The sequence below is a fragment of the Symphalangus syndactylus genome, chromosome 4 (genome assembly GCF_028878055.3).
Source record: "Symphalangus syndactylus isolate Jambi chromosome 4, NHGRI_mSymSyn1-v2.1_pri, whole genome shotgun sequence".
NCBI lineage: Eukaryota > Metazoa > Chordata > Mammalia > Primates > Hylobatidae > Symphalangus > Symphalangus syndactylus.
The window spans coordinates 86,091,498-86,115,305 of NC_072426.2; the positions used below are offsets into that span (position 1 = coordinate 86,091,498).

At 41.8% G+C, this 23,808-nt stretch overlaps 1 pseudogene; it reads left to right on the forward strand.

Annotated features, from left to right (window-relative positions):
* The first annotated feature begins 21,094 nt into the window (after positions 1-21,094).
* LOC129480899 (LIM domain-containing protein ajuba-like) lies at positions 21,095-22,845 on the forward strand (annotated as a pseudogene).
* The last annotated feature ends 963 nt before the right edge of the window (positions 22,846-23,808 follow it).

The window sequence follows — 23,808 nt, forward strand, 5'->3', positions numbered from 1 at the left end:
GCTAGCCACCCTCCTCAAGCTGAATCTGGCCCCCACCTCACTTAGTAGAGCAAGCAAACTAAATGTAGATTATATATTTTTACTCATTGAAAAAAACCCAAAGAATAACTTATCATGACATGCTAAAATTTAAATTTTGATATACAAATAAAATTTTATTAGAACACAATTATATTTATTCATTTACATTTACATTCTTTGCCTATGGCTACTTTTACACTAATGCAGCAGAGTTTGTTGGTTGAGACAGAAACAGGCCGATAAAGACCAACATTTTTACAATATGACCCTTTACAAAAAAAAAATTGACCCTTGGTTTAGACTGATCAATCATCCTATGGGAGGATTTTATTGATTTTCATTTGTAGCCAACCAAGCACATTTTTTTTCTTGGCTAGGATAAATTTAGAACATCTATGTCCTTCCTTAACATAGCCCCACATACTTGAAAGTCTGATTCTCTCATAACTATATTTTTTTCTCTGCTGTTAAAATTTGAGCTCATTCTCTTCAGAAATAAAGAAAGTAACAAAATAGAAACTGAGCAGTCCCATTTTTATTTTGCCATTTATGAGGGCCTATACCACCTAGTGGTGATTTAGTATGTATTTAACAACCAGTTCACTGAGAAAAACTGCTATATTTTTAGTTTGCTTAATTTAGTGGCGTTGAATATTTCCTCTATGACCAATTTTGGCTTACAATATGATTTCTTTGAATGCAAAGTTGGGAGGAGATGAGCACTGTGTTCTCCTATGAGGAGTTCCATCTGGCTCAAACGTAAACACTATTAATATCACTTTGCTCTAGACATGTGATTCTCCTTCATAATGCTTCTTGCATTAACTGCAATATAAAAGTTACAATCATTATTTTTGAAAAACTCAATTTGTATAGGACTCTTGATAATATTTTAATATGTATATATTTTATAATAATTTTTATTGATATTTTTTCTTCTTTTATACTTTTTTGTTTTTTTGTTTATTTATATAGTCAGTTTTCACATTAAATAGGAGAAAAATTGACATTGTTTAATTCACACCCAGGGAAATTCTGTGTGAATGATATCATATTATATTTCTTTTAATGCTCTAAACAATGTTGTGAGGTGTTATCTCTGATTTGCATATGAAGAAACATATTCCGAGATTAACACATTGCCCAGTTTCACACAGGGAATAAATTGGAGCACAGGAGTTCTATATACATAGACCTGTATGACTTCACAGAGTGAAATGGACAGATAAACAATTCACTTTCCAGGAGAAATCACAGGACAATGGATATCAGAAGAAATGATGGGACCAGGGCAATATTGGATGTTTTGTATACAAAAAACTAATTTGGGCAACAAATAAGGATATAAAGTCACTGAAGCAAAGTATATATCACCAAATCTAAAAGAAAATATGCTATTGGTAGGCCATGGCTACATTATAAAAAACATTTCATTTCACATAAAATACTAATACTACACTATGACTATGAGTTAATATTAAAAAATTGACCACATAGGAAATAGGAGAAAAAAGTAACAACACTATGGAAAGCAAAGAAAATGACTGCAAGAAGCAGCTATCACCACCATCTCCTGGCCACATACGGACCTCCTCAGAAGCTTAGATGAACAAAGGGAAGAGACTGGAGTTATTAAAATTTGTAAACTCAGAGTAAAAGCCTTCCTGAGCTGAGGCTAGACCTCTGAGAGAGAGATAGGTTCCAACTGCTGCTGTTATCTCTGAAGAGGCACTTTCTAGGGCTTTGAAAAAATTGGTAAACTGAAAAAATTACTGCTCCTAGGGCAAGGGGATGTTCTTGGGAGAACATCGGCAAGGACAGCAAACAAACAGGAAAAGGAGATCTATTCTTCCATTCTCTTGCCTATGTTTCTCTAGTACCTCCGAATAGCAGAACGTAGCAGGATCCCACTTGAACGAACTTGGAAAATGTAGCTTGCTGATCCCCATCACGACATCATGGCAAATTTATTTCAGAGAAATGTGGCTGAAGATCAAGATTATTAGTAAATCAATTTTCTTCCCTAATTTTTAATCTGTATTGATTTCTTATAACATGAATATCTGTGATTACAGAGACCTCAGTATTTTCTTTTTCTTCTGTAGCAGCATTTCCATCTTTTTTGAAGTTCTACCTCTCTTTCACTTCTAGTTCACACCATGTGAGAGCAATGGACCTGATCATCATGGGCAGTGGTCATAATACGTCTCAACCTGTCCAAAATAAAGATTAACCATATGGTTTATTTTGTAATATGCTTATGATCCAACCTAGTGTATTGAGAAACTTAACTAGAAATTTTGTTGAAATTATTGAGGAAAACAATGTTCATTTTCTGAAAAAGTAGCTTAGCTAGTAAGATATAAACTCACTGCTACTAGTGGCCATCTTGATGTGGAACAATACTGAGAATATTTCTTCAGGTAATCCTACAAGAAATGTGTGCAAAACAGAAAAGAGAAAGTTACAATGAGAAATTTCTTACATACTGTATTCAGTAGAGCCTCAGGGTAGCTCTAAATCTAGATACTTACTAAGAATACTATTGATAATAAATAATACTCATATAGCAAATACTATGTGCTAAGCATTCTTTCATGTACTTTATATGATTAACATATCTAATACTCACAAGGACTGTATGAGATAGATATTATTGTCCAGTTTTATTACGTTCTGCAAATAAAATGCCCTGACAAATTATATTCTCTCAATCATCTCTTTCGTTTGCAATCAACATTTTATATGTATTCACTTATTATGTATCAATCCTTTGATTTCTCAAAATTTATTTAGGGGTATATAAATATTTTGCTACCACTAGAATTAGCAAAAATTTAAGGTTAAATTTTCAAACATGTTATTGCCCTCATCATACTGTAGCAAGAATTAGTAATCAATGATACACTAAGGATTAAAGTCAAGTCCTAGAAAAATCTCATAGTTAAAATATTAAATAACATTAAGTGATACAATTTGGTCCCAAGTACGTACTTCTGAAGAAAATATATTTTTCTTATTAAAAGTTCTACAAGATTTGATAAATTGAGATATTCCATTTCCATCAGTTGAGAATACGGTTTCTTATTTGTTTTTTGATCTTTGTTGGTTTGTAAAGTTTTTGTCTGAAATTAGGACTGCAACTCCTTTGCAAATAATTCCTCGGGTAGCTCATCTAAGCTCTGAAAGGCTACAACAGCTCTCAAAATCTCAACAGAGGGAAATAAAATACTTCACAGTTGTAATGATTTTCTCTTTATATATATATACTTTCTGAAAAAGTAGAGTGAGAATACTATTTGGGAACTGATTTGAAAGTCCATAACTATTAAAAATTGCAAAAATTTTTATGGAGCATATTTATTTCAGAAATCAGTATCAAAGCCTGAAAAAAGAAGTCTTAAATGTCTACATAATTCTCACAATGTTTTATATATATATATATATATATGTAAAAATAAGAGAGTTGGTCAAAATTGCTCATATTAAACATGTTCCAATTACTACCCTACTTTAAACAAGAACCTTATAAATTCCTAAAATATATAAAATGTAAGGAATGGTACAAATAATGCTCACTTCTTGGAGATGAAGTGAAGATGAAACATAAACCCTATTTATTTATCCCAATTATTCCATTTCACATACCCACAAAGGACACTATTCTGTCACCATTTAACCCCATTCCCCAAAATCTCCTCATAAATGCAGTTTCAAAAACAGCAAAACTATGGAAATTAAAATGTCATGATGTTACCAAACATGCTATGTAATTATGGACATCTTCTCCCAATGCTTAACCCTCCAAATAGTCATTCTGTTACAGTCTATTACCAGAGGGTGTTAACAGTAGAAAGAGAGAGTCATCTTTATCTGTAATTTGCTGCTTGCTTGCTTTGTGTGCCATAGTTAACACTATTCAGGACCAAGAGTGTTATAAAATTGTATTTTTCTTTCCAGATAATATGGTTTTTCTGCATCATTTTCAGTTGATATCACTACTGATCTATTTTTCATGACTCACCACATACTGGCTTGTGTTGTTATTCTGTATTGATTTAGGTTATTGCTAGCAATGTAGCAGAAACTCTGATTTCCAAGATCAGCAGCTACTAACTATGATTTCTCACCCAGGAGCATGAGGAGGGAATATACACAGCTCAGTGTTGTTGTTGCTTTTTTTTTCCTTAACATCAAAGCTGTTAGCGAAATAATCAAGAACTACTTTTACTGTGAATGTCAGCTTGTGAAAATCGACATGATATAGATCCAGCCTGACTCCCATTGGTCTCAAATACTTAATTAATTAGAAAGAAGGCACACCATGAAACAGTTGGGGCTTGACCTTTAAAATGAAAATGGAATATAATTAGATTTGAAAGTGTAAACGGGTATAAAAGGAAAGGCTTAGTGAAAAATGATTATATTATTAATACTTGAAATTAATATTAGAATTAACAATTCAGATGTAAATAATGTTCTTTTAATTTAGAAACTGTCATACTTACCAGAGCTAAAGGAGCATTTTTCTTTTGTTATAAATGGAAATGTGCATAAAATATGTTTGTTTCAACCTTTACAAAAGTGTCCTTCAGATCCCATAATGTATTACTAAATAAAACTAAAATCTAGCCTGAAAAATCTCCATACTCACATACTTAGCAGGTAAACAAACTAAAAGCCTAAGTTTAGTAGTATGTTTCCCCGTAACAACAGCTTAGTCTCAGCCAATCCCAGTAGCTATACTTTAATCACTCATAGGCGGCCAACTGGTTAAACCTTGTTTAAATAAGGCAAATGCTGAGCTGTAACCAATCCAGCTGTCTCTGTACCTCAGTTTCGGTTTCTGCGTTTTACATTTTTTTCCCATAGATATTTGACCATGTGACAGTGCCAAAGTCTCTCTGAAATTTCTTTGATTCTAAGGGCTGATTTGCAAATCATTTTTTTTCTTTTCTCAGTTAAACTCTCTTAAATTTGCCTAAAGTTTTTCTTTTAACAGTATCAATAATTCACATATTTTGGAGGTGGGGAATAAGAATATACCTCATAGCACCTAGGTCCCAATAGACTTTAAACAAGAGAGGTTTCCAAGAAAACTGAGTGAAATATAACAGGCTTTCTCTGGGACTGGCCTACAAAGAAGGGCATTACATAATGATAAAGTGTTGAATTGAACAAGAAAACTTCACTATTCTAAATATTAATATTTATGCATCCAAAACAGGAGCACCCAGATTCACAAAGCGAGTTCCTAGAGACCTTCAAAGAGACTTAGACTCCCATAAAATAGTAGTGGCAGAAAAACGTAGTTAGGTAAATTGATAAGCATCATTTCATGTATCTATTATCTCTTTGTTAATAGTTCTCATTGCACTTTAAAAAAGGCTAGTTAAAATGTTTAAGCATTTCATAACTGTTCAATTTAAAATAGAATAACCTGCTCCTAAATGACTTTTAGGTAAATAATGAACTTAAGGCCAAAATTAAGAAGTTCTTTGAAACGAATGAGAAAAAAGATACAACATATCAGGATCTCTGGAACACAACCAATGCGGTGTTAAGATGGAAATTTACAGCACTAAATACCCACATCAAAAAGTTAGAAATATTTCAATTCAACAACCTAACATCACAACTAAAATAACAAAAGAACCAACAAAAAAACAGCCCCAAAGCCAGCAGAAGACAGTAAATAACCAAAATCAGAGCTAAACTGAAGGAGATTGAAACACAAAAGTATTCAAAAGATCAATGAATCCAGGAGTTGGCTTTTTGCAAAGAAATCAATAAAATAGAAAGACTGCCAGCTAGACTAATAAGAGAGAAAATCCATATATAACACAATCAGAAACAATGGAGGAGATATTACCACCGACTCCAAAGAAATACAGATAACCATCAGAGAATATTATGAATATCTCTATGCACACACAAGAAAATCTAGAAGAAATGGATAAATTTCTGGACACATACACCCTCCCAAGACTGAGCCAGGAAGAAATTTTGAATCCCTGAACAGGCCAATAGTGAATGAGCTCTGAAACTGAATCAGTAGTCCCAGCCCCAGCGACACAGAAGACGGGTGATTTCTGCATTTCTGCTTGAGGTACCGGTTTCATCTCACTAGGGAGTGCCTAACAGTGGGTTCAGGACAGTCGGTGAAGCGCACTGTGCGCGAGCCGAAGCAGGGCGAGGCATTGCCTCACTCGGGAAGCGCAAGGGGTCAGGGAGTTCCCTTTCCTAGTCAAAGAAAGGGGAAACAGACGGCACCTGGAATATCGGGTCAGTCCCGTCCTAATACTGCGCTTTTCCAACGGGCCTGGAAAACGGCACACTGGGAGATTGTGTCCCGCACCTGGCTCGGAGGGTCGTATGCCCACAGAGTCTTGCTGATTGCTAGCACAGCAGTCTGAGATCACGCTGCAAGGCGGCAACGAGGCTGGGGGAGGGGCGCCCGCCATTGCCCAGGCTTGCTTAGGTAAACAAAGCAGCCAGGATGCTCGAACTGGGTGGAGCCCACTACAGCTCAAGGAGGCCTGCCTGCCTCTGTAGGCTCCACCTCTGGGGGCAGGGCACAGACAACCAAAAACTCAGCGAGAACCTCCACAGCCTTAAATGTCCCTGTCTGACTGACAGCTTTGAAGAGAGTAGTGGTTCTCCCAGCACGCAGCTGGAGATCTGAGAACGGACAGACTGCCTCCTAAAGTGGGTCCCTCACCCCTGAGCAGCCTAACTGGGAGGCACCCCCCCAGTAGGGACAGACTGACACCTCATTCAACCAGATACTCCTCTGAGACAAAACTTTCAGAGGAACTATCAGACAGCTGAATTTGTGGTCTCACGAAAATCCGCTGTCCTGCAGCCACCGGTGCTGACACCCAGCCAAACAGGGTCTGGAGTGGACCTCTAGTAAACTCCAACAGACCTGCAGCTGAGGGTCTTGTCTGGTAGAAGGAAAATTAACAAACAGAAAGGACATCCACACCAAAAACCCATCTGTACATCACCATCATCAAAGACAAAAAGTAGACAAAACCACAAAGATGGGGAAAAAACAGACCAAAAAAACTGGAAACTCTAAAAAACAGAGCACCTCTCCTCCTCCAAAGGAACGCAGTTCCTCACCAGCAATGGAACAAAGCTGGATGGAGGATGACTTTGATGAGTTGAGAGAAGAAGGCTTCAGACGATCAAACTACTCTGAGCTACGAGAGGAAATTCAAAACAATAGCAAAGAAGTTAAAAACTTTGAAAAAAAAATTAGAAGAATGGATAACTAGAATAACCAATGGAGAGAAGGGCTTAAAGGAGATGATGGAGCTGAAAGCCAAGTTTCGAGAACTACGCGAAGAATGCAGAAGCCTCAGTAGCAGATGCGATCAACTGGAAGAAAGGGTATCGCTGATAGAAGATGAAATGAATGAAATGAAGAGAGAAGGGAAGTTTAGAGAAAAAAGAATAAAAAGAAATGAACAAAGCCTCCAAGAAATTTGGGACTATGTGAAAAGACCAAACCTACGTCTGATTGGTGTACCTGAAAATGATGGGGAGAATGGAACCAAGTTGGAAAACACTCTGCAAGATATTATCCAGGAGAACTTCCCCAATCTAGCAAGGCAGGCCAGCATTCAGATTCAGGAAATACAGAGAACGCCACAAAGATACTCCTCGAGAAGGGCAACTCCAAGACACATAATTGTCAGATTCATCAAAGTTGAAATGAAGGAAAAAATGTTAAGGGCAGCCAGAGAGAAAGGTCGGGTTACCCACAAAGGGAAGCCCATCAGACTAACAGCTGATCTCTCGGCAGAAACTCTACAAGCCAGAAGAGAGTGGGGGCCGATATTCAACATTCTTAAAGAAAAGAATTTTCAACCCAGAATTTCCTATCCCGCCAAACTAAGCTTCATAAGTGAAGGAGAAATAAAATACTTTACAGACAAGCAAACGCTGAGTGATTTTGTCACCACCAGGCCTGCCCTAAAAGAGCTCCTGAAGGAAGCACTAAACATGGAAAGGAACAACCGGTACCAGCCCCTGCAAAAACATGCCAAATTGTAAAGACCATCGAGGCTAGGAAGAAACTATAGCAACTAACGAGCAAAATAACCAACTAACATCATAATGACAGGATCAGATTCACACATAACAATATTCACGTTAAATGTAAATGGGCTAAATGCTCCAATCAAAAGACACAGACTGGCAAACTGGATAAGGAGTCAGGACCCATCAGTGTGCTGTATTCAGGAAACCCATCTCACGTGCAGAGACACACATAGACTCAAAATAAAGGGATGGAGGAAGATCTATCAAGCAACTGGAAAACAAAAAAAGGCAGGGGTTGCAATCCTAGTCTCTGATAAAATAGACTTTAAACCAACAAAGATCAAAAGAGACAAAGAAGGCCATTACATAATGGTAAAGGGATCAATTCAACAAGAAGAGCTAACTATCCTAAATATATATGCACCCAACACAGGAGCACCCAGATTCATAAAGCAAGTCCTCAGTGACCTACAAAGGGACTTAAACTCCCACACAATAATAATGGGAGATTTTAACACCCCACTGTCAGCATTAGACAGATCAACGAGACAGAAAGTTAACAAAGATATCCAGGAATTGAACTCAGCTCTACATAAAGTGGACCTAATAGACATCTACAGAACTCTCCACCCCAAATCAACAGAGTATACATTTTTTCAGCACCACACCACACCTATTCCAAAATTGACCACATAGTTGGAAGTAAAGCTCTTCTCAGCAAATGTAAAAGAACAGAGATTATAACAAACTGTCTCTCAGACCACAGTGCAATCAAACTAGAACTCAGGATTAAGAAACTCAGTCAAAACCGCTCAACTACATGGAAACTGAACAACCTGCTCCTGAATGACTATTGGGTACATAATGAAATGAAGGCAGAAATAAAGATGTTCTTTGAAACCAACGAGAACAAAGACACAACATACCAGAATCTCTGGGACACATTCAAAGCAGTGTGTAGAGGGAAATGTATAGCACTAAATGCCCACAAGAGAAAGCAGGAAAGATCCAAAATTGACACCCTAACATCACAATTAAAAGAACTAGAAAAGCAAGAGCAAACACATTCAAAAGCTAGCAGAAGGCTAGAAATAACTAAAATCAGAGCAGAACTGAAGGAAATAGAGACACAAAAAACCCTTCAAAAAATTAATGAATCCAGGAGCTGGTTTTTTGAAAAGATCAACAAAATTGATGGACCGCTAGCAAGACTAATAAAGAAGAAAAGAGAGAAGAATCAAATAGATGCAATAAAAAACGAAAAAGGGGATATCACCACCGATCCCACAGAAATACAATCTACCATCAGAGGATACTACAAACACCTCTATGCAAATAAACTAGAAAATCTAGAAGAAATGGATAAATTCCTCGACAAATACACCCTCCCAAGACTAAACCAGGAAGAAGTTGAATCTCTGAATAGACCAATAACAGGTTCTGAAATTGTGGCAATAATCAATAGCTTACCAACCAAAAAGAGTCCAGGACCTGATGGACTCACAGCCGAATTCTACCAGAGGTACAAGGAGGAACTGGTACCATTCCTTCTGAAACTATTCCAATCGATAGAAAAAGAGGGAATCCTCCCTAACACATTTTACAAAGCCAGCATCGTCCTGATACCAAAACCTGGCAGAGACATAACCAAAAAAGAGAATTTCAGACCAATATCCTTGATGAACATTGATGCAAAAATCCTCAATAAAATACTGGCAAACCGAATCCAGCAGCACATCAAAAAGCTTATCCACCATGATCAAGTGGGCTTCATCCCTGGGATGCAAGGCTGGTTCAACATACGCAAATCAATAAATGTAATCCAGCATATAAACAGAACCAAAGACAAAAACCACATGATTATCTCAATAGATGCAGAAAAGGCCTTTGACAAAATTCAACAACCCTTCATGCTAGAAACTCTCAATAAATTAGGTATTGATGGGACGTACCTCAAAATAATAAGAGCTATCTACAACAAACCCACAGCCAATATCATACTGAATGGGCAAAAACTGGAAGCATTCCCTCTGAAAACTGGCACAAGACAGGGATGCCCTCTCTCACCACTCCTATTCAACATAGTGCTGGAAGTTCTGGCCAGAGCAATCAGGCAGGAGAAGGAAATAAAGGGTATTCAATTAGGAAAAGAGGAAGTCAAATTGTCCCTGTTTGCAGATGACATGATTGTATATCTAGAAAACCCCATTGTCTCAGCCCAAAATATCCTTAAGCTGATTAGCAACTTCAGCAAAGTCTCAGGATACAAAATTAATGTACAAAAATCACAAGCATTCTTGTACACCAATAACAGACAAACAGAGAGCCAAATCATGAGTGAACTCCCATTCACAATTGCTTCAAAGAGAATAAAATACCTAGGAATCCAACTTACAAGGGATGTGAAGGACCTCTTCAAGGAGAACTACAAACCACTGCTCAATGAAATAAAAGAGGATACAAACAAATGGAAGAACATTCCATGCTCATGGGTTGGAAGAATCAATATCGTGAAAATGGCCATACTGCCCAAAGTAATTTATAGATTCAATGCCATCCCCGTCAAGCTACCAATGACTTTCTTCACAGAATTGGAAAAAACTACTTTAAAGTTCATATGGAACCAAAAAAGGGCCCGCATCGCCAAGTCAATCCTAAGCCAAAAGAACAAAGCTGGAGGCATCATACTACCTGACTTTAAACTATACTACAAGGCTACAGTAACCAAAACAGCATGGTACTGGTACCACAACAGAGACATAGATCAATGGAACAGAACAGAGCCCTCAGAAATGATGCCGCATAGCTACAACTATCTGATCTTTGACAAACCTGACAAAAACAAGCAATGGAGAAAGGATTCCCTATTTAATAAATGGTGCTGGGAAAACTGGCTAGCCATATGTAGAAAGCTGCAACTGGATCCCTTCCTTACACCTTATACAAAAATTAATTCAAGATGGATTAAAGACTTATATGTTAGACCTAAAACCATTAAAATCCTACAAGAAAACCTAGGCAATACCATTCAGGACATAGGCGTGGGCAAGGACTTCATGTCTAAAACACCAAAAGCAATGGCAACAAAAGCCAAAATCGACAAATGGGATCTCATTAAACTAAAGAGCTTCTGCACAGCAAAAGAAACTATCATCAGAGTGAACAGGCAACCTACAGAATGGGAGAAAATTTTTGCAACCTACTCATCTGACAAAGGGCTAATATCCAGAATCTACAATGAACTCAAACAAATTTACAAGAAAAAAACAAACAACCCCATCAAAAAGTGGGCAGAGGACATGAACAGACACTTCTCAAAAGAAGACATTTATGCAGCCAAAAAACACATGAAGAAATGCTCCTCATCACTGGCCATCAGAGAAATGCAAATCAAAACCACAGTGAGATACCATCTCACACCAGTTAGAATGGCCATCATTAAAAAATCAGGAAACAACAGGTGCTGGAGAGGATGTGGAGAAATAGGAACACTTTTACACTGTTGGTGGGACTGTAAACTAGTTCAACCATTGTGGAAGTCAGTGTGGCGATTCCTCAAGGATCTAGAACTAGAAATACCATTTGACCCAGCCATCCCATTACTGGGTATATACCCAAAGGACTATAAATCATGCTGCTATAAAGACACATGTACACGTATGTTTATTGCGGCACTATTCACAATAGCAAAGAGTTGGAACCAACCCAAATGTCCAACAACGATAGACTGGATTAAGAAAATGTGGCACATATACACCATGGAATACTATGCAGCCATAAAAAATGATGAGTTCGTGTCCTTTGTAGGGACATGGATGAAACTGGAAAACATCATTCTCAGTAAACTATCGCAAGGACAAAAAACCAAACACCGCATGTTCTCACTCATAGGTGGGAATTGAACAATGAGAACTCATGGACACAGGAAGGCGAACATCACGCTCCGGGGACTGTTGTGGGGTGGGGGGAGGGGGGAGGGACAGCATTAGGAAATACACCTAATGCTAAATGACGAGTTAATGGGTGCAGGAAATCAACATGGCACATGGATACATATGTAACAAACCTGCACATTGTGCACATGTACCCTAAAACCCTAAAGTATAAAAAAAAAAAAAAAAAAAGAAACTGAATCAGTAACAAATAGCCTACCAAAAAATAAAATAAAATAAAAGCCCAAGACCAGACAGATTCACAGCTGAATTCTACCACATGTACAAAGAAGACCTAGTACCATTCCTGATGAAACTATTCCAAAAAATTGAGGAGGAGGATTCCTTCATAACTCATTCTGTGAGGCCAGCATCATCCTGATACCAAAATCTGGCAGAGACACAATAAAAAAAGGAAACTTCAGGCAAATATCCTTGATGAACATCGATGCAAAAATTCTCAACAAAACTCAGCAAATGAATCCAGCAGCACATCAAAAAGCTTATCCATCACAGTTAAGTAGGCTTTATCCCTGGGATGCAAGGTTGGTTCAACATACACAAATCAATAAATGTGATTTGTCACATAAAGAGAACTAAAGACAAAAACCACATGATTATCTCAATAGATACAGAAAAGGCTCTTGATAAAAACCAACGTCCAGCCAGGCGTGGTGGCTCACCCCTGTAATCCCAGCACTTTGGGAGGCTGAGGCGGGTGGATCACCAGGTAGGAGATCAAGACCATCCTGGCTAACATGGTGAAAGCCCGTCTCTACTAAAAATACAAAAAATTAGCCAGGTGTGGTGGCACCTGTAGTCCCAGCTACTTGGGAGGCTGAGGCAGGAGAATGGTGTGAACCTGGGAGGCAGAGCTTGCAGTGAGCCGAGATCGTGCCACTGCACTCTAGCCTGGGTGACAGAGTGAGACACCATCTCAAAAAAAAAAAAAGAGAGAGGTGCCATGTGTACAAAAATCAGTACATATTTATGAAACTTTTTTTCTTCAAAAGCAAGACTCTGACTCAAAAAAAAAAAAGGAAAAGAAAATACGGATGCTCCAAAGATAAAGAAAAGCCTCAATCCAACTATATTATTGCAATAGCAAGAGATTTCAGAGTGTACATTGCCATTCTACCACTGGAAGTTTGTTTCATCTTCCCTCAAACTTGGAAAGGTCGCCATCTCCCAAAGTAGACAAATTCTCACAGGAAAAAGAGAAAACGCGCACTTCCGCCAGCACGTGGCTTCATAAGGGCAAGCACGTGCACCTGGCACATAGGAGGTACGTGCTGTCTGTTAAATGATGTGTTCACAGTGACCAGGCCTGCTAGGCCCTTCCAAGGAACATGCTTGGCAAAGCTATAGAGCAGTCAGGATAAGATATGTATCACATCCTCATCTCTGGGAACTTACCCTTTTCTGAAGTTATAGCTAACTTAGTACAAGTATAAGAGAGGTAACATGATATGACAAAATTTAACATGTTCCACTCAGGAAAACAAGAAACACACACATGTCCCTCGGATGACAACAGCCACGCCAACTCTGTGTCTGTGGTGGCATCTCCTACCTGACACGATCATCACAGGGCCCCTGATCTCGGTCAACTTCTGCCAGGTGAAGTTCCGAATGAGGCATTATATCAAAGTGCTCTTTCCAACTTTGGAGGCCCCGTCACCACTACCACTATTGGTGGGGGCTCTAGTGGAGTTCGATCCACCACGGGAATATGATGCTTTTTTGTCTTCAAATCCTGAATCCTGTTCATTAAAAAAAAAAAAAAAAAAGTAAACTCACTTTCAAAATAGAGTAAAAGTAGACTTTTTAAATATACTTATAGATATGAGTACTTTCGTATATTTTATAGAGTACAACAGACAATATATAAATACAATTAACTTGTCAATTAACTTCTTAACTTTTGACCCCCATCCAAGTAACTGCTGTTCAATAAAGATGTAACAAGATAACTTCGGTAGTATAGAGAGTTGAAAATTAAACACTCCTTAAATCTGACTGTTTTATGAGTGATTTTAATAATTTTTTAAAAACCAAAAGGTAAATACCGAGGCAGCGCATCATAATGGATAAGAGCAGAGGCTCTGGAGTTAAATTTGGCTCTCCTACTTACTGGTTATATGATTGGAGGTAACCTGTTTTCTTGACCCCAGTTTTGTTGTCCATAAAAAGAGGGCAAGAATGATTCCTACTCTGGTAAGGCTGCTGGAAGGGTTTAGTTGAATAATGTTTAAAGTACACTGCTAAGAATATCATAAGGACTCACTCAATAAAGCTATGTTAGTATTAAATATTGTAATTTTTGTATTTTATATTACAAATTTGTAAAACATATCCAGAGGGAAAAAGCACACTTATCACCATAGAAACAGTTTAAAGTTTAGGAAGAAACAAATTCTATAAATTCTTGTATCTTGGGCAAGAAACACCAACCAGTGTGCAGATGCTGGAGGCAAGGCAGCTTCTATGGGAAGGCTTCTCAGGTTTTAGTAAGAGCCACACAGCATGCATCTCCATGTCCTTTGGAGCTGGACTAGACTTGTGAATCCAAATGTCACCTGTGAGAGGCTCCTATTTAAAAAAAATCAATGGAAGAAGCATCAGACTGTAGCTAAACATACCTGTGAAAGGATCGAGCCATCCACACAGCAGACTGAACTGCAAAAGCTTTGGGATTTCTCTTCCAGGCATCTTCTTCGTCTCCTAGCTGGAGATCCTGCAGATGCCGCTTCTTTTCCTTTTCATCTTTGGGTCCACTGTTTTTCTTTCTTTGTTTCTTCTGGTCCTTAGTCTCCATAGTGGCTATTTACCAATAACAAGTAACTCTAACCTACAAGGAAGAAGGTTGGGCTAAGGAGGTGGAAGAAGCATTTTACAATCCAGGCAATACCCAGGGAAAAACATTAAATTTCATTTATTTTTTTATGAAGACATGATGTATTTGTTCACTGAACAAGGGTAGAAACTGCTTAACCCTCCCCAATTTCATTTCTCTCTGTTATGCTATAAATTAGATGAGGTACTTCTGCTAAGATTACATTTTATGATTAAGTTACTTTTTATTCATCTTAAGTGTCAACATCATCAGTATCTATTTCTGCAAGGATAGAAATATTCTATATCTGTACTTTTCGGCCATTTAGCCTTTAGCCACATGTGGTCACTTAAAATGTACTTAGAGAAACTGAAAAAATGAATTTTTAATTAATTTCCTTCTAACTCTAAATAGTCACATGTGGCTACCATACTGGACAGCTCAGACCTAGATATCAATGGGACTAATGAGGTGGTTTCCTAACTTAAACTAAAACTTAAATTTTAATAAAAAATTTAAAACATTTTTATGAACTTCCAATAGGATCGCAGTGTTATTTTTAGTACCTGTTGACTCTGTAAAACTCCTAAATTACAACTCATCTGCATACATTTGAAAAATAGCAATATCTGTATGTGTGAGATATGACTGGTTCTAAATGATGCCTGGTGACCCCATGGACCTACAGAGACCCCTCCAGTGATTTCTGAGGTACCTGGGAATCTGTGGCCAATAAATTGGTAATCACTGAATTAGTGAGTTTTTTTTAGAATATCAGGCTGCATAAAATCTGACAGCTTGATTGAAAAAAAGCGGGGCAGGGTGCCATTTCATTCAATTAAGGTCCTGTATTAATTCCGTTTAATAAATGTTTGTGTCTATCTATGATGTGCTAGCCACTGTGCCAGTAAATGGATATACCTATGATCTCACTTGCAGAAAATCCAAACTAGTATCTTTCGTGCCATGCAATAAGGGCTACATTGCAAGGCTGCACAGGGTGCTACTGAGGCACAGAAGTGAGTCAGAGGCTTCCCACAGACACACACACGAGCGGAAACAGTCTTTATATATCACTGTAATATCAAGGAACACCGGCCGGGAGTTAGGAGAGCTGGGCACTAGGAACGCTTTGAAACTGAATAGCTGTGTGATTTCAGAGATTATGTTGCTTCTCTACTATATTTTAGTTCCGAACTTGTACTAATGTTTCTCTCCCTTTTCTTCTTGGTGGGAATAGCACAATTTGGGGTCAACAGATTCGGCTCAGGTCTAAGTCGCCTGCCAGGACCACGTCGCCAGGAAACGACGTCTCCCCGACACCTTCCCTCCCCGTCCGCGCTCTCTGCAGGGATTCATCCCGTCACTCTCCCAACGACCCCCGGGCACACCTCTGGCAGATGCGAAATATGCTGCTCCTCGGGAGCAAAGATGAGCCAGAGGACCGGGGGAGGACCCTCCCACTCGCACGACTCGCGATCTTCCCAGTGCCCCAGAGCCAGGGACCCCACCGCCGCCTACCCCAGTCCGCGGCACCACCGAACCTGCTCACAACTGCGACTCGTCAGGTCCGCTTGGACACCGCGGGAAACGGAAATTCACTGTCGCGCCGACTCGCAGGGAGGGAAACAAAAGGCAGGAAAAAGAGACCGGTGCCTGGAGGACTTTCAGGATAGAGCTGGAAGAAAGACTCGTCAACAGCTGAGTGCAGGCGCCGGCGCCGTCTGCGCAGTGCGTTCCACCGGGTCCGCGTGCCTCCGGATTCCGCCCCACCCCGCCCTCGGAACTCGCTGCCTCAACTCCTGCGGTGGGACTCCGGAGCAGCGTACACCGCGCTCCAGGAGCCCTCCCGGAAGGCCAGGGCAGCTGTGCGGCCTGGCGCGGATTAGTTGGTGCGGTGCAAAAGCCAGAAGGAGACACATTTGCTCCTGGCCACCCCGGAGTGACCGTGCTCGGGACGAATGGACTATGGCTGGACTGGGGGTCCACTTCTTCCTCTTTAAAGATGACAGATGAGGGAGATCTCGCGTTCTGGGGGTGCCCTAAAGCCCTCTTTTGGCCGGAATTGGTGGCTCATGCCTGTAATCCCAGCCCTTTGGGAGGCCGAGGCGAGAGGATCGCTTGAGCCCAGGAGTTCAACACCAGCCTGGGCAACATAGGGAGGCTACGTCTCTCTCTAAATAAATAAATAAATAAAAGCCCGCGTCCTGGCGGGCGCCTGTGGTCCCTGTGGTCCCAGCTACTCTGGAGGCTGAGGCGGAACGATCGCTTGAGACTTGGAGGCGGAGGTTGCAGTGAGCTGAGATCGAGACACTGCACTCCAGCCTGGGCGACAGAGCAAGACACTGTCTCAAAGAAAAATAAATAAATAAAATAAGGCCCTCTTTTTCCAGGACCAGCAGACTCTGAAGGCAGGGACAAACTGACCCAGCCTAAACTGCCTCGCCTTCCCTGCTCCTGGGAAAGGGGCTTTCCCTGAGGGAAGGTAGCATCTTGTCATTTTCTTCCTGCACAGCTTTGCCTTCCCAGGGATCCGCCCATTGCCACCTGAGGAAATGCCTTGGAGTCCATCTAACCCCCAGCCCAGGTACTTGGGACACTTACAGAGCCTACATTGTCAGAGGATGCATCTTCCTCTAGTCTTTGAGGGGTTCCTTTTAATAAGATCCCACCAGTGCACTCAAGGCTCAATTCTACACCAAAAAACTAGGCCTACTCCTGTCACCGAGACCCCCAGGCTTCAGGTCCTGTCACAGGGACCTTGTTTTCCCCCCCAGCAGCCCCCAGATATTCATTCTGCATAGGCTATATACTGGGTGCTAGACTGGGGAGGCTACCCACGTGGCACATGCTTCCCTTATCCGTGAAGAGTGTGTAATTTATTCACACTAGGCCTCTTACTTCATGGAGATGTCAGTATCCGGGTAGATAATCCTTCTAACATCCTTTTCATCTCATGAAGCCCACCCCTGTCCTCTGTCCTACCTCAGCTTCCCCCTCCCTCCATGATCAGACCTTAGACCTTGTCAGGTCCAAGGACTGCAAACCCCACAGTAGCCCACTCTGACCACCACCTCCTAGCTATCCAGGTTACTCCCTATACCGCCCTGAAACAAAACTGCAACCTTACCAGCACCTCCAATCAAGATCTTACTACCTGTTCGCTGTTTCTTTCTTCCTTTATGACTTTTCCCTCTCTAGTGAGCCAGCTTAAACTCCATGGCCAACCATTCTCATTGGTCCTTTGCACACCTCCTCAACTCACCCACCTCCCTGTCACCTCCTATCTGCTTAGTAAGATGGGAGCCCTGGATAAACCCAGCTCTCCATCTATTCCATGCCACAACGATGCAACTAAACATGGCTGGAGGAAAACAGGACCATGTCAGCAGTCCTCACTTTAATCATTCTTTTTCCGGTCTATTCAATCTCCCATTGTTCCAAATGAGTATTTCGCACGTCTTCCTCTCTGTTCAATCCTTCCTACTGCCTCCCCCTTCCTTGCCTCCTGAAAAAAAGAAGGGAAAAAAGACCTTTTGGAAAAAGAAGGGATAGGTGTCCACAACTCAGTGTGAAGTGTTTAAAAGAGAGCCACACAAGCATGAAGAAACCCAGAAGTGAGTAACCTGCAGAAAAGTAGGTAAAGGCTCTGATCTGGATCCAGATGAGAAATGGAATGGCAAGTGAAAATCAGGAAATATGTTGAAGAAGATAAATGTTCCTGGATATCTTTGAATACCTGGTAAATTATTAAGTTCTTATATATAATAAAGCAAGATTGTAAAATCTTTTTATTCAGGTATTTGAGGAAAATGTGACTCCAAGGACTATTGAAATCTGAGACATATGTTCTGGGTACATTAAGGTGAAGGTATAGTAGTGTTGAAGAATTTAAAAATATATTTAGGTCTTGTAAGTCAGCCCTTCTCCTTACATTAACTATACGACTCCTTCATAGTGGATTATTATTCCATCCAAAATTTCCAATTTCAAAAGCCACATTTGGTTCATGCAAATACGAAAGATGCCATAGTAGCAGAAAAAAGTTTGGAGATGATGAAGATGCAAACAGGAGTACTTAGTAATACTTTAGTAAGCTTACACGAATACGATAAAATACAGTTTTAATTTGGCTTCTAAGTATACTTTATTCTAGACATTATAAATCACCATCACTTGAGAGAAAAGAAGAGAGCCAGAGATGAATATATACTTTCCAACATAATGTAAAGGCATAGTAGCATCCTCAACATGACATATGCTGTGCTCCTAAATATTAAGGGTAAGATGCTAAAATTTGTCTTTATCCCCATGTTTTGAGTTCTAAAATATTAGACGCAGAAAAAAAAGAAAAAGAAAGTAAAAGGACACCACTCTAGGACAAGGAATTTTATTTTCATAAAACATCCATATCCACATAATTTGTAGGCAGTTTCCTAAATGGCTTTCAGTGATCCCCTTTTCTTAATATTCATATCCTGTCCTTTCAGCTTGATAGTTGGCTTGAGATTAATCACACTTGAGCTTAATCACTTCCAAGTCTAGATGACAAAAGCCTTTTTGACTTTTTTCTTGCACATTCTTTTTTGCCTTCTTATTTATTAGCCCTGTCGGAGCTGCTTCCATGTTGTGAGATGCTTTATGGGTAACATCCATGTGGTAAAACAGTGAAGTAGGCCTCTTGCCAACCACCAATTAAGAATAGCCATGGGGGAACTGAGTCCCACCAACAGCTACTTGAGTCACTATAAAAGTGGACTCATCACTGGTTGAACCTTGGGATAACCATAGCCCAAACTGACACCTTGATTTTAGCCTTGTGAGATATTCAGACACAGAGAATGCAGCTAAGCATTCTCTGAATTTCTGACTCATGGAAACTGTGAGATAATAAATGTTTGCTGCTTTATCCACTAAGATTTTGGATAATTTGTTAAACAAATGCATAACTAATACACATACATACACAACTTGCAAGATAAAATATAACTTTAGAGGAAAAAAGAAGAAATCAAGCAAGAACTAGATACACTTAACATAAACTAAGCTCAACATATTTCATTACAGCATGCGGAAATTGTGAAGTATCTTTTTCTTATATATGTTAAGTACTCAGTAAAAAATTACAGTATTGCTGAAATCTGTATACTGAAGTTGAAAAAGACAAAGAAAACTTAAAGGATGTATGGGAGGTAGTGAAAAGATAATTAAAAGATTCAAAATCAAAATTTATGTAACAGAATTTGTATTTTAAGAAAAATGTAAAGAGTTACAAAAAGTATGTCCCCTTCACTGACAGTAATTATTACCCTATTTGCTATAATATAATAAATAAGGTTTTGAGTAACAAATTTGTGGCAGATTTAAGCAACACTCCAGGTAAACAGACACCTCTCTTTCAATAAGAGAGGAGGAAATGACAATTACATTATTCGGCAAAAACATTTTATCTTTGTTTACAGACTTTGTGTGTGTGTGTGAATGTTTCTCACAAATTGCAAAGCTCCCCAATCTTAACAAAGAATTTGTTTGACCATTAACTATATTTCATGCATAACCTTTATTTTATAACATGAAATTATATATTGAATTTAGATTTTTACATTTTGTTAATTACTACTTCACAAGAAAGGGAAAAATAAAAAAATCTTCAAAAAGCAATTATAGCTCAATGATTTAAATCAATTCACCAGGCTATGGTTGTGGCAGATAATAAACAATTAAATTCTTCTTTCAAAGCTAAGTTGATTACTCTGAGTACCTACCTGTGTTCTTCCAAACTTTTATAAATTACATGGGATTGGAGCTCAGATGAAATTTAGATTGCTTTTTTTCCAACTTTTAAGTTCAGTGGTACATGATCATGATTAAATGATGGCTAAAATGAGGATCTAAATCTATTGTATCATTACTTTACAATCAGAAATAAATGATAGGGCTAGCGTGAGAGCTAGGGGGAGGGTGGGGCAGTTGGGCGAGTCTATGCGTGAACAGATAGACCTGCGGACAGGACAGCCGCGGCCAGAGGCCCTGCTAGCCCCGCTCAGCCCCAGATGCGCGGGGGGACGCAGCCCTTCCCGCTGGGGGATGCTGTGGGATTCCTGGCACCGGGCATCCAGGCCGCCCGCTAAGCCCCTGTGCCTCCCCTGTGCCCCTGGGGAACCAGAGTCCGGCTGCAGGGAAAGAGAACCAGCCGCCGAGACGCCGCAGGGTGCCAGGCGGGGAGGGGACGAGAGGCCCCAGTCCGGAGGGCATGGAGCGATTAGGAGAGAAAGCCAGTCGCCTGCTGGCGAAGTTCGGCCGCAGAAAGGGTTAATCTAGCCGATCTGGGTCTGACGGGACCCCCGGGCCGGGCGAGGGGCGCCTAAGTGGGTTGGGGGGACCTAGGAAGTCAGGGCCCCGAGGAGCTACTGGGGGACCTGGGGATGAGCCGTTGGAGCCGGCCCGGGAGCAAGGTTCCCTGGACACTGAGCGGAATCAGCGCGGCTCCTTTGACGCGCCGCGCTACGAAGGCTCCTTTCCCGGGGGGCCGCCGCCCACCCGGGCCTTGCCTCTACCTCAGTCGTTGCCCCCCGATTTTCGGCTAGAGCCCACGGCCCCGGCCCTCAGCCCCCGCTCTAGCTTCGCCAGTAGCTCGGCCAGCGACGCGAGCAAAGCCGTCCAGCCCCCAGGGCAGCCTGCTGCTGGACTGGGCGGGGGCTGGCGGAGCTGGAGGTAGCCGGCCCTGCAGCAATCGCACCAGCGGCATCAGCATGGGCTACGACCAGCACCACGGGAGCCCCTTGCCAGCGGGGCCGTGCCTGTTTGGCCCACCCCTGGCCGGAGCACCGGCATGCTATTCTCCTGGAGGGGTCCCGTCCGCCTACCCGGAGCTCCACGCCGCCCTGGACCGATTGTAAGCTCAGCGGCCTGTGGGTTTCGGCTGCCAGGAAAGTCGCCACCCGTATCCCCCGGCCCTGGGCAGCCCTGGAGCTCTAGGCGGGGCCGGAGTGGGAGCGGCGGGGCCCTTGGAGAGACGGGGGGCGCAACCCGGACGACACTCTGTGACCGGCTACGGGGACTGCGCCGTGGGCGCCCGGTACCAGGACGAGCTAACAGCTTTGCTTCACCTGACGGTGGACACCGGTGGGCGAGAAGCCGGAGCCCGCGGAGAACCCTCGGGGATTGAGCCGTCGGGTCTGGAGGAGCCACCAGGTCCTTTCGTTCCTGAGGCCGCCCGGGCCCGGATGCGGGAGCCGGAGGCCAGGGAGGACTACTTTGGCGCCTGTATCAAGTGCAACAAAGGCATCTATGGGCAGAGCAATGCCTGCCAGGCCCTGGACAGCCTCTACCACACCCAGTGCTTTGTTTGCTGCTCTGGTGGGCAAACTTTGCGTTGCCAGGCTTTCTACAGTGTCAATGGCTCTGTGTACTGTGAGGAAGATTATCTGTTTTCAGAGTTTCAGGAGGCAGCTGAGAAATGCTGTGTCAGTGGTCACTTGATTTTGGAGAAGATCCTACAAGCAATGGGGAAGTCCTATCACCCAGGCTGCTTCCGATGCGTTGTTTGCAACAAGTGCCTGGATGGCATCCCCTTCACAGTGGACTTCTCCAACCAAGTATACTGTGTCACCGACTACCACAAAAATTATGCTCATGAGTGTGCAGCCTGTGGCCAACCCATCCTGCCCTCTGAGGGCTGTGAGGACATCGTGAGGGTGATACCCATGGACCTGGATTATCACTCTGAGTGCTACCACTGTGAGGACTGCCGGATGCAGCTGAGTGATGAGGAAGGCTGCTGCTGTTTCCCTCTGGATGGGCACTTGCTCTGCCATGGTTGCCACATGCAGCGGCTCAACGCCCGACAACCCCCTGCCAACTATATCTGAGCTGCAATCACTGCTGCTGCTGTCACCACCACAGACAAACTGCTGTGGCCAGTGGGCCCCTCTGAGGCCAGCCAAGGCAAAGAATGCACTCTGCAGGCCTGGCAGAAGAGTCCTCTGGGGAGGACCCCAAGGGCCGGAGACCCAAAGATCATGATATTCCAAATGGATTGTGTAAGAGAAACCTTATATTTACCAGGGTGGGGGTGACTGGCCTTTTTCCCATGTGTGCAGCCTGAGCTTAGGCACACACAGGAGGGTTCCAGTACCTTCTGAACGTCTGATTCTGTATCTTCAGTATATATATTTTGTTTGTTTTAGAGATGGGATCTCACCATGTTGCCCAGGCTAGTCTTGAACTCCTGGACTCAAATGATCCTCCCACCTTGGCCTCCCAAAGTGCTGGGATTACAGGCGTAAGCCACTGTGTCTGGCCTAGTATATGATTGTGCATGAGTCACGCAATGTTCTGGTCCTGGATTCCAAGAGTAGAGGACCTGGCTTTGGGTCAACTGGTTTCAGCTAAACTGACTAGAACCAGGTCAAAGTGTAATTCTCCCTCCAGCTCCCCCAAATCCCGGAGTTTTGGGGTTGTGGTTGGTGCGGTGCGGGATGTCCCTGAGAGGTAGCAAGTCTAAGGTGGTGAGTTAATTTAAGTTCCTCACTTTTTTGTGACACATGGTGTCAGATATGGGGTCCCGCACCTATATCTGGATAAAGAGGTAGAAACTCTGGACCTCATTAATGAATTATTTCTTGGCCTTCTTCTAAGGACTAGGAGAGCTCTTCATCTGTCTGCTGAGAATGGGGACCAGCTCCGAGTGGGGTTGCTGCCTGTATTCCCTGTTTCTCAGGGACTCACATGGGTCTGGGGAGGCTAGGTAGGTGATTGCAGGTGGTTGCTCTTCTCCTTGGCTGGGGGAGGTAATGAGCAGGTCTCTGTGGGTGTGGAGCTTGTTCCCGGGATGTCTAGGAAGCTTCGGCTTAGCCACATTCCCAAGTTTAGGTGCACTGAGCCATACAGCCCAGTGTATGCATGTGTGGGTGTGTTCATGCACACACACACACTCTCTGTCTCTGTCTCTCTCTCTCTCTCTCT